General features: G+C 43.1%; 1 non-coding gene across 1 annotated transcript; it reads left to right on the top strand.

Moving 5' to 3' along the window:
* The first annotated feature begins 824 nt into the window (after positions 1–824).
* Positions 825–906, top strand: Trnas-uga. The gene has a single exon. It is a non-coding gene; the product is annotated as a tRNA-Ser (tRNA).
* The last annotated feature ends 7,789 nt before the right edge of the window (positions 907–8,695 follow it).

Below are 8,695 nucleotides of genomic sequence, written 5' to 3'. Positions count from 1 at the left end.
ATATTCATTCCAATTACTGAGTAATTTACCTTTGCAAATGGCTTCAAAAAGCTTCTAGAATTGCTCCTATTTCACAAACGTTCTAAGAAGGACTTACAGCATCCCCCAAAACAAAGCCTCCCATCTGATAACGCTCGCCGTCCACCAACTCATCCTGGTGTCCAGTGCAGTAATCACTATAAGTAGTAGTATCGGTATCGGCCCAATTAGGTGGTATCGGTATCGGTATCGGAATCGGCCAAAATTTTGGTATCGGTACATTTCTAGTTTTATCAATCTTCCATCCGTCTGCACGTAGTTGTCTGTATGTCTCATTGATAGTTTGTTCATTTACGCTCTATAGTTGTGTATCCCCAAGAAATGCAGTAAAGAGAAAAGACAATATTCTAGATCTATCCAAATCAATGTATGTAAGTAATTTATAGGGCAGATCTGCTTATTGATTAATTCAGTAGTTTGTGTTGACGCTGTGGCTTGTGATGAGGTGTGAGTCGGTGTGGTGGGGCGGCACCAGTGTTCCCTTCCAGCACCACCACCTCTGCTGTGGCGGCAGGAAATAAAAGAAGATCCTTGAGGAAGGTGCGGGTAACTGGGGGGAAGAGGGAGGACTGCATAGACGAATGAATTTTGCTGGTTTGGACATCATATGATGGTTTGCTGCTGGTTCTTTTGTTTTCGCATTAGGAACATGGGTGCACACACACACACACACACACACACACACACACACACACACACACACACACACACACACACACACACACACACACACACACACACATACATAAACAGACAAAAACAGATGTAAGGCCTTTCTCATCACAGCTGCGGTGTCCGAGTGGTTAAGGAGATGGACTTGAAATCCATTGGGCTCTGCCCGCACAGGTTCGAATCCTGTCCGCAGCGCATAATTTTACATTACTAGGCGCTTATTACTCGGCAGCCAGAGATAGGAAAAAGAGAGAGAGAGAGAGAGAGAGAGAGAGAAATGGAGAGGGGGTAAGGTGAGATAGAATGTAACAGATAATAACATCGGCGACGCTATCCCATCGCAAGAGCAAGGAAAAAACTACACAAAGCACAAAGTAATCAAGTTAGAAGAGGAGAACTGTTGGCGAGCACAGAGGCGGCCGAGAGAAGGCTCGCGGGGCCTGGAGGACGGCGTGCCACAATACCAGAGCAATAATGACAATCAGTGTCGCCAAATATCCGGGAGGTGGTGCCTCTTCATATTGTAACTCACTTAATTACACCGAGAATGTGAATCATCAGGGGAAAGCTCCCGCCCAGAGTCACCCTCATCCCACGCATACCTCTCGATTTTCCACTCCTTGTCTTGTTTACCGTCTTCTACCTCTTTTCTAATATCCGGGATAGAAAAGAAGACTTCTGTGGCGCTAATATTGTTTCCTTCAAGTAGTAAAACAAGTAAATGCATGAAATATCCCCGCGAAAGTGGGGAGAAAAGCTGCGCACAGGAATCGAGGCAAATTATTGTTGGTATGCAAGGCGCGCGGTCGTTTTTCGTGGCTCGCGCGATGGTATGTAATCCAGCGGTGCGGAGGGAGGGCGGTCTTGGCCGGCGGTGAGGGGCAAGGCTGTAGGGGAGGATTGTACGGACTCTAGATTGAGTGAGGAGTGGATGTGGTGGTGGAGGCTGTGCTCAGAGACGTGTGGAGAGACTGCCAACAATACTTTACCATGACTGATGTCGTTTTACAATCACTTAACGTTGTCAATGGAGCTTTTACAAAGAAGCAATTGCTGTTTTTTTGTATCTAATTTTACTGTGATAATCTCGTTAAGAGGTTGAAATTACTTTGAGTGTTTATTGCTACATCGATATTGCTTTGTTGTTAAGTGTCGCTGATGTACGAGTAGTTTAGTGTTCATTCATGTGTACACATGATATATAGTTATTTTATTGCATGTAGTGCAAGACTTTTGTGTGTGTGTATGTGTGTGTGTGTGTGTGTGTGTGTGTGTGTGTGAGAGAGAGAGAGAGAGAGAGAGAGAGAGAGAGAGAGAGAGAGAGAGAGAGAGAGAGAGAGAGAGAGAGAGAGAGAGAGTGTGTGTCCTTTATTATCTATGTAAGAGGTGCAGTGACCAAAGACAATAAAGTGTAGATAAAAATGGTACAGTGAAGTGCCAATCCACCAAAAAAAGAAGCAAAAAGAATTACCAAAACTAGAAAAGTGTTTTGAAATCTGCCTTTTTGATAGAAACCAATTTGTAGAAAGGGAGAAATAGCACAAAGACGGACAGAGAGTTTCAGAGTTTACCTGAAATGAAGTGGATGAAAAATCCTGAGTAATTGTTTACTCTTTTGCATTAAGGAGATGGACAGAATAGGTATGAAAGAAAGACAGTATATAAGCTCACAGAGAGCACAGGCAAAGTTATATGTAGCTTCTGTTTACCTTGAGCCTAACTATGATCGATTCATTGTCGTTTTTCTCCTCGCCAGAAGGAATAATTTCATAATTGCTTTTCAAACGCGTCCCATTACTCCATCACTCACTCTCCTGGAACGTGTATGCGACCGCTGGTGCTAAATGTGCCTTCCGGTTTGCATTCATTCGGTGTAAAATTTATTTCACCTGCGTGTTTATGGTTGCACAATTATTTTTTCAGTGAATTTATTCTTTTGTTAAAGTATGAGGATTTTAATTTCTCTACATCATCTGTTTATGCCTGGAGGATGTGTATGTGAGTATGTGCATTCTTGTAATAATGTGTTCGTGCCGCACACCTAATGAAGGTGAAGGCAAGGATAAGGATTAACCACTCGGTGAGAGGCGGAGCCCTGCATAGTATTACAGGGCGTGGCCTGTAGTCATTACTTTGCCACCGCCGTAATGCTAGTTAATTGAACCTTCATAGTTTCTTAAAGCCATTAACGTGATAATTGTTAATAACTAAATAGATATACAAGTGAAGTGAGGACTAGATGTTTATGCCTCGTGTGAATATCTATTACGGGAACGCATTAGTAGTATTCACGAGGGTTATCTACTCGCTTTTCATAATACAACGAGTACAACGTTCCCTTTTGTTATCTTTTCACACCATCCTCGTGTTGTGGAGGGCGGGAAAGAGGGAGCACAAGCCTCGGCTGACCTGCAGACGTTAAGGTGTCTCTCAGCAGAAAAGGGGTTTTGGTTGAGAAGACTTTATTCTCCTCAAGCAAAACTGGCACACTTTAGGTGACTTCTTATTGCGGACACATTGGGAACAACAATAGTGAATGTGGTGACTTGTGGTGGCGATGCTGATTGCTGTTGTATGTTACAAGATGGAAGCTGAGGTGTGGAAGTGGTGGAATATTGTTTGTGGTGTGTTGGCAGTATATAGTAGTAATGGTCGTGGTGATATTGTGGTGACAACATGGCGGCATGGGTTGTGGTGGTTGCGGTAGCGATGCTGGGTTATCTTTGGCAAGATGGAGGTTGAGGTAATAGTGTTGTGGTGACGACGAGGGTCGAGGCAGCAGAGTTGTGGTGGCTGGCGCCGCGTGGGGCACAGCTGCTGTACGGGGCACACGCCCGTGGGAGCACACAGATGCTGGCGCTGTTCATCTCATTACTAGACAAACAGGAAGATTTGACCTCCTGGTACGCTCCCGCGCGTGCGGGACCCGGCACGTGCCGCCACACAGCGGGGTTCATTTTGCTGGGCCAGGCAATGGCTGTCTCACCCTTACTTACATAATTACCATGGCTGTGTCCTCCTGGGGACTCGCTGTAAGAGCGAATTTCTTTGGGAGATGAAGCTAAGGTGGGCTCTACTGCTACGCCCACCCGCACAACCATTAAGGTCGAAGTTAGTGTGATGGGACAGCGAGTAGTGGGCCCTACGGGGAGAGGCAGGTGTCCGCCAGCTGCATCTGTCGCGTGCTGCCCTGCTGCTGGGTGGGTGAGGGGGGGTGAGGTGGGGGAGCGAGGGGAAAGTGAGGGTGGGGTTGTAAGGGACAGAGCCACGGTACAGCAATGATACATGCTGATAATCTCTGCACCCCGTCTGTGTGCGTATATATGTATATATATATATATATATATATATATATATATATATATATATATATATATATATATATATATATATATATATATATATATATATATATCTATCTATCTATCTATCTATCTATCTATCTATCTATCTATATATATATATATATATATATATATATATATATATATATATATATATATATATATATATATATATATATATATATATATATATATATATATATATATATATATATATATATATATATATATATATATATATATATATATATATATATATATATATATATATATATATATATATATATATATATATAGGTAGATAGCAAGATGATGAAATAGGTAGATATAGGTATGTGTCTGTGTGTGTGTGTGTGTGTGTGTGTGTGTGTGTGTGTGTGTGTGTGTGTGTGTGTGTGTGTGTGTGTGTGCATGTGTGCACTGTGCCGGACACACGGTAGTGGGTAGCTGCCGTCCTGGTGGTGGGCAAGGCAAGGCGTTGTTCACAAGGATCGCTGTTTGCATGATCCTGGAATCTGGTGTAGTTGTCCTTGTTCCGAGGCGCGTCCTGCCCGCCTGTGATCTGCCGCAGCTTCATAAATCCCCGCCCTTCAGTAGTAGTCTCTTGGTCGTGTCCCCTAGGCCGTCGCCCTCACCTCAGTGCGCTGGGCTCACTCGGGCGTGAGTCTCGTGACGTCACGCCTGTGTGAGCGCGACCATCTGGTGTGTGTCGCGAGCTGGTTCAACAATTGGCAAGTTCACGGCGGCAGTGTTCAGCTGGCAATCATAACTTGGTATCGTTATGGTGTTTCGGGAATCGTGTGGCTAAACCATGACCAATATTGTACTTGTGAGGTTAGCAGCGACAGTGTTGTGTTGGCGATGGTGGCCTGCTCGGTGGAGCACTTATAGGATTGAATGGGAATAAATATGAATTTCATTAAAGACAAAAAGAATTGAGGACGAGAACTGATGAAGAGTTGTTAGGGACGGTAAGGGTGTATTGTTGCTTGTGACTGACTGACTGACTGACTGACGGGCGGGAATGGCGGGGAACGGAGAGGAAGTCCTTCACACTGATCAGGACAGGAATGGTGATACAGTCTCGCACAGATACAAGGGAATCGGCGGGAGGGACGAGGGGAGAATATACATGAAGTCATTAGGCTATGTGATGTGACTGGCAGATGCTGGATTGATAACAAATGTATTATATTCATTATTTTTTTTTGCATAGGAACAAATTAACTGCATTAATATCATGACTACTAGCTCATAATTTGCTACCTACTCAAAGTTAAGAGTGTTCATGTAACTTATAGATAACTTAAAGAACACATAACTTTGTATATAGAACTCAGACTGAAATGTGCTATGTACCGTCGGTTTATCAGTCCTATAGACGAGGACCTGCACGGTACATGTCACCAAAGCAAACATCCTGCTGACCCCGACAACTTAACCTCTTCAGTACCATGCCGCGTTTTTATATTGATTCTGGTTACTATTGGGCGATTTTATATAGCTTCAGAAACTTGTGTGGAGATCAAAATAGTAAAAACTCTGGCCATTAATCTTTTCAGCGCCATAGACCTTTCCTAATGTCAATAAAATGGTCTATTCGTACACAAACCTCAAGATGAAAATGCGTTCCAGTACTGAAGGGATTAAGAGAGCTTTGAGAGGCGGAGAGCTGTGGTTGTTGAGGCTTTTGACTTATCCCAAGATGATTTGATGTTGACGCGTGTGACATGTTAGGAGGTGAGATGAGACAGTCAGCAACAAGAGAAAATAAAGTTAGAAGAGAAAGAGGTTAGAGACCGTACTAAGACCTCATCTAGCCACTAACTTCATTATCTTTTTATGATTTCAACTGACAAATCGCGCTAGTAGGTAATTTTTCTGCAATTCTTCAGGGATGATTCCTAATGGCTCGGATGGTCTGCCCTCTCTCTCTATCTACAGAAGCTTTGTTGGTGCAGGCAATGGTCCGTATTCTGAAACGCTTCACTCTCTCACCACGACTATTTTCAAAAGCCACAGAGATGACAAGCTTGGTTACTGAGGGTGTTTCTTCTGTGAATTGTGTAGAAACCTTGTTCATTTGTCATTAGAACCATAAAAAAACACCCTTGAAAACTTATGTCATTTAGATAGGAACCTTTTGAAATAGTGGAGGTGCAGTGGTGAACTATTTCTAAATATGGTCATATCTTACGAGTGACACCTTGGCAGAGAGAGAGAGAGAGAGAGAGAGAGAGAGAGAGAGAGAGAGAGAGAGAGAGAGAGAGAGAGAGACCCACCCATCCTGCCGTCTCACAGAGCTAACAAATGAAGTCTCCGTTGAAAATGTGTAAATCGCGGAGGGCCAGACATAGTAGTGGAAGAGAATACGAACACACTATTTCTTTCATATTTTTCCCTTTTAATCCCCGCTAGGCACTGGATGGCGGCACACGCTCCAAGCTTACTCATATGACAAAGACTAAGGGAACCAACCATCCAGCACCCTCCTTTGTTGTCACGGCGCGGACATGAAACGCCATTTGTACAGTTCTTTATACTCTATGGTTTTGATTCAAGGCTGTCAGGCCACTTTTATTGACTATAATTACACAAGAGTTGGCTGTTTTTCAGGCTGCTAGACACGCACTTCGCTTATGCTTCTAATGCCTAGAGGAAGCAGTGTTAAGACATCTACAGAACTGAATGGCTTAAAACTGATTGGAACTTTTCTTTTGACGTGTATAGTAGAGAGAGAGAGAGAGAGAGAGAGAGAGAGAGAGAGAGAGAGAGAGAGAGAGAGAGAGAGAGAGAATGTCCAACTAACTTCCCACTATCCTTGGAAACTACTGCACTCCAAAACTCCAAGTAAAAATAAATGACTCGTTTCTATTTATTCCTGAACACAGAGGGTGAAGGAATGTGCGTGCCAGGTCCCCTCTGTGTATGTGTGTGTGTGTGTGTGTGTGTGTGTGTGTGTGTGTGTGTGTGTGTGTGTGACGTCGCGTGAGGTAGAAGTTTATCAGACTCCTGAAAAATATACTTAAGCTCTTGTTGTTGTTGTTGTTGTTGTTGTTGTTGTTCTCTTCTTCATAACTAAATGATTCTTACAATTTGTTTTATCTTTCCTCCTCCTCCTCCTCCTCCTCCTCCTCCTCCTCCTTCTCCTTCTCCTCATTTTCCTCTTCCTCTTCTTCTTCTTCTTCCTCCTCCTCCTCCTCCTCCTCCTCCTCCTCCTCCTCCTCCTCCTCCTCCTCCTCCTCCTCCTCCTCCTCCTCCTTTCCTTCCTCCTCTTTATTCTCCTCCTTTTCTTCTTCCTCCTCCTTTTCCTCCTCCTCCTCCTCCTGCTTTTCCTCTTCGCTCTCCTCCTCCTCCTCCTCCTCCTCCTCCTCCTCCTCCTCCTCCTCCTCCTCCTCCTCCATTACTCGACTTTATTAGATATTTCATGCATTTTTTCACCTCCTTCCAGTAATCATAAAAATACACTCTCTTTTTCTTAGTTGGCGCATCTTATTCAACAAATCCGCATTCTTTCTTCACTCTTCTTCCGTGTAATTAATGTACAGTACATTTCTCTCTTTTTTTTTTTTATATATAAGCTTCCCATTTCTCTCCCTATATGGATATAATTCTTCCCTCATCTCATTTACTTTTTTCTATCTATTTTTTTTTCCTCTTTTCATTCATTAACCATTGCTGTTCCCTCTAGTTGTCATCTCTCTTGTGTGTAGCTTCAATCTTCACTCATTCAGGTATTTACACTCCTTTCCCCCTTTTTTTTTTTTGCCCTATTTCTCTTCTTCCTTATTTACTTGTATAGGTCTCGTTGTTCTCCCTTTCCTTACTTCTTTGTGTCTGTTTCATGCCTTGTCTTATCCATTCGTCTCTCTCTCAGCCTCCCTGTTTATCTCACCTTTGCGCTTCTTACCTTTTTTCGTCTCTCTATTTATCTGTATATGTTTCATCCTCCCTTCCTCATTTTTGTGGGTCTGCCTTCTCCCTTCTTGTCTCCATTTCTCCCTCCTGATCCTCCCTACACTTATGTCTGTGTCTTAAATTTATGCTCCTTCCTTTTTTCCTCTATACATATCTCTGCTTTCATCCTTCCTTCAGTACTTCTGTCTTCTCACTTTTCGTCTTCATTTCTCCCTCCCAATCCTTTATGCCTATCTCTGTCTTAAATTTGTTCTCCTTCCTTTTTCTTCTATACGTATCCTTACCTTCATCCTCCCTTCTCTTGTTCTGTCTTCTCTCTTCTTGTCTTCATTTCTCCATGCTCCTCTTCCTCCTCCTCCTCCTCCTCCTCCTCCTCCTCCTCCTCTTCCTCCTCATCTGCAGTCATCAGGAGCAGGAAGCAATTGACAGAATATGACAAAAAGAGAAATGGTTGTCGTTCCAATTAAGTGTGTGTGAGTGTAGTAATCCTGGGGTGGTGTGTCGAGCTCAGGAAATGAATCCGTGTAACTTCTTCGTTTAGTTTCACTTTTATTTATCTATTTATTGCATTTTTTATAACTTTTCATCACACACTTACACACACACACACACACACACTCTCTCTCTCTCTCTCTCTCTCTCCTCTTTTTTATTGCTTTTTTTCATGTATTTTTCTTGTAGCGAGTGACTGTGTGTGTGTGTGTGTGTGTGTGTGTGTGTGT

Source organism: Portunus trituberculatus, chromosome 47 (genome assembly GCF_017591435.1).
Source record: "Portunus trituberculatus isolate SZX2019 chromosome 47, ASM1759143v1, whole genome shotgun sequence".
Taxonomy (NCBI): Eukaryota; Metazoa; Arthropoda; class Malacostraca; order Decapoda; family Portunidae; genus Portunus; species Portunus trituberculatus.
Note: the sequence above shows the minus strand (reverse complement) of the source record. Positions and strands in the feature narration are given on the sequence as shown.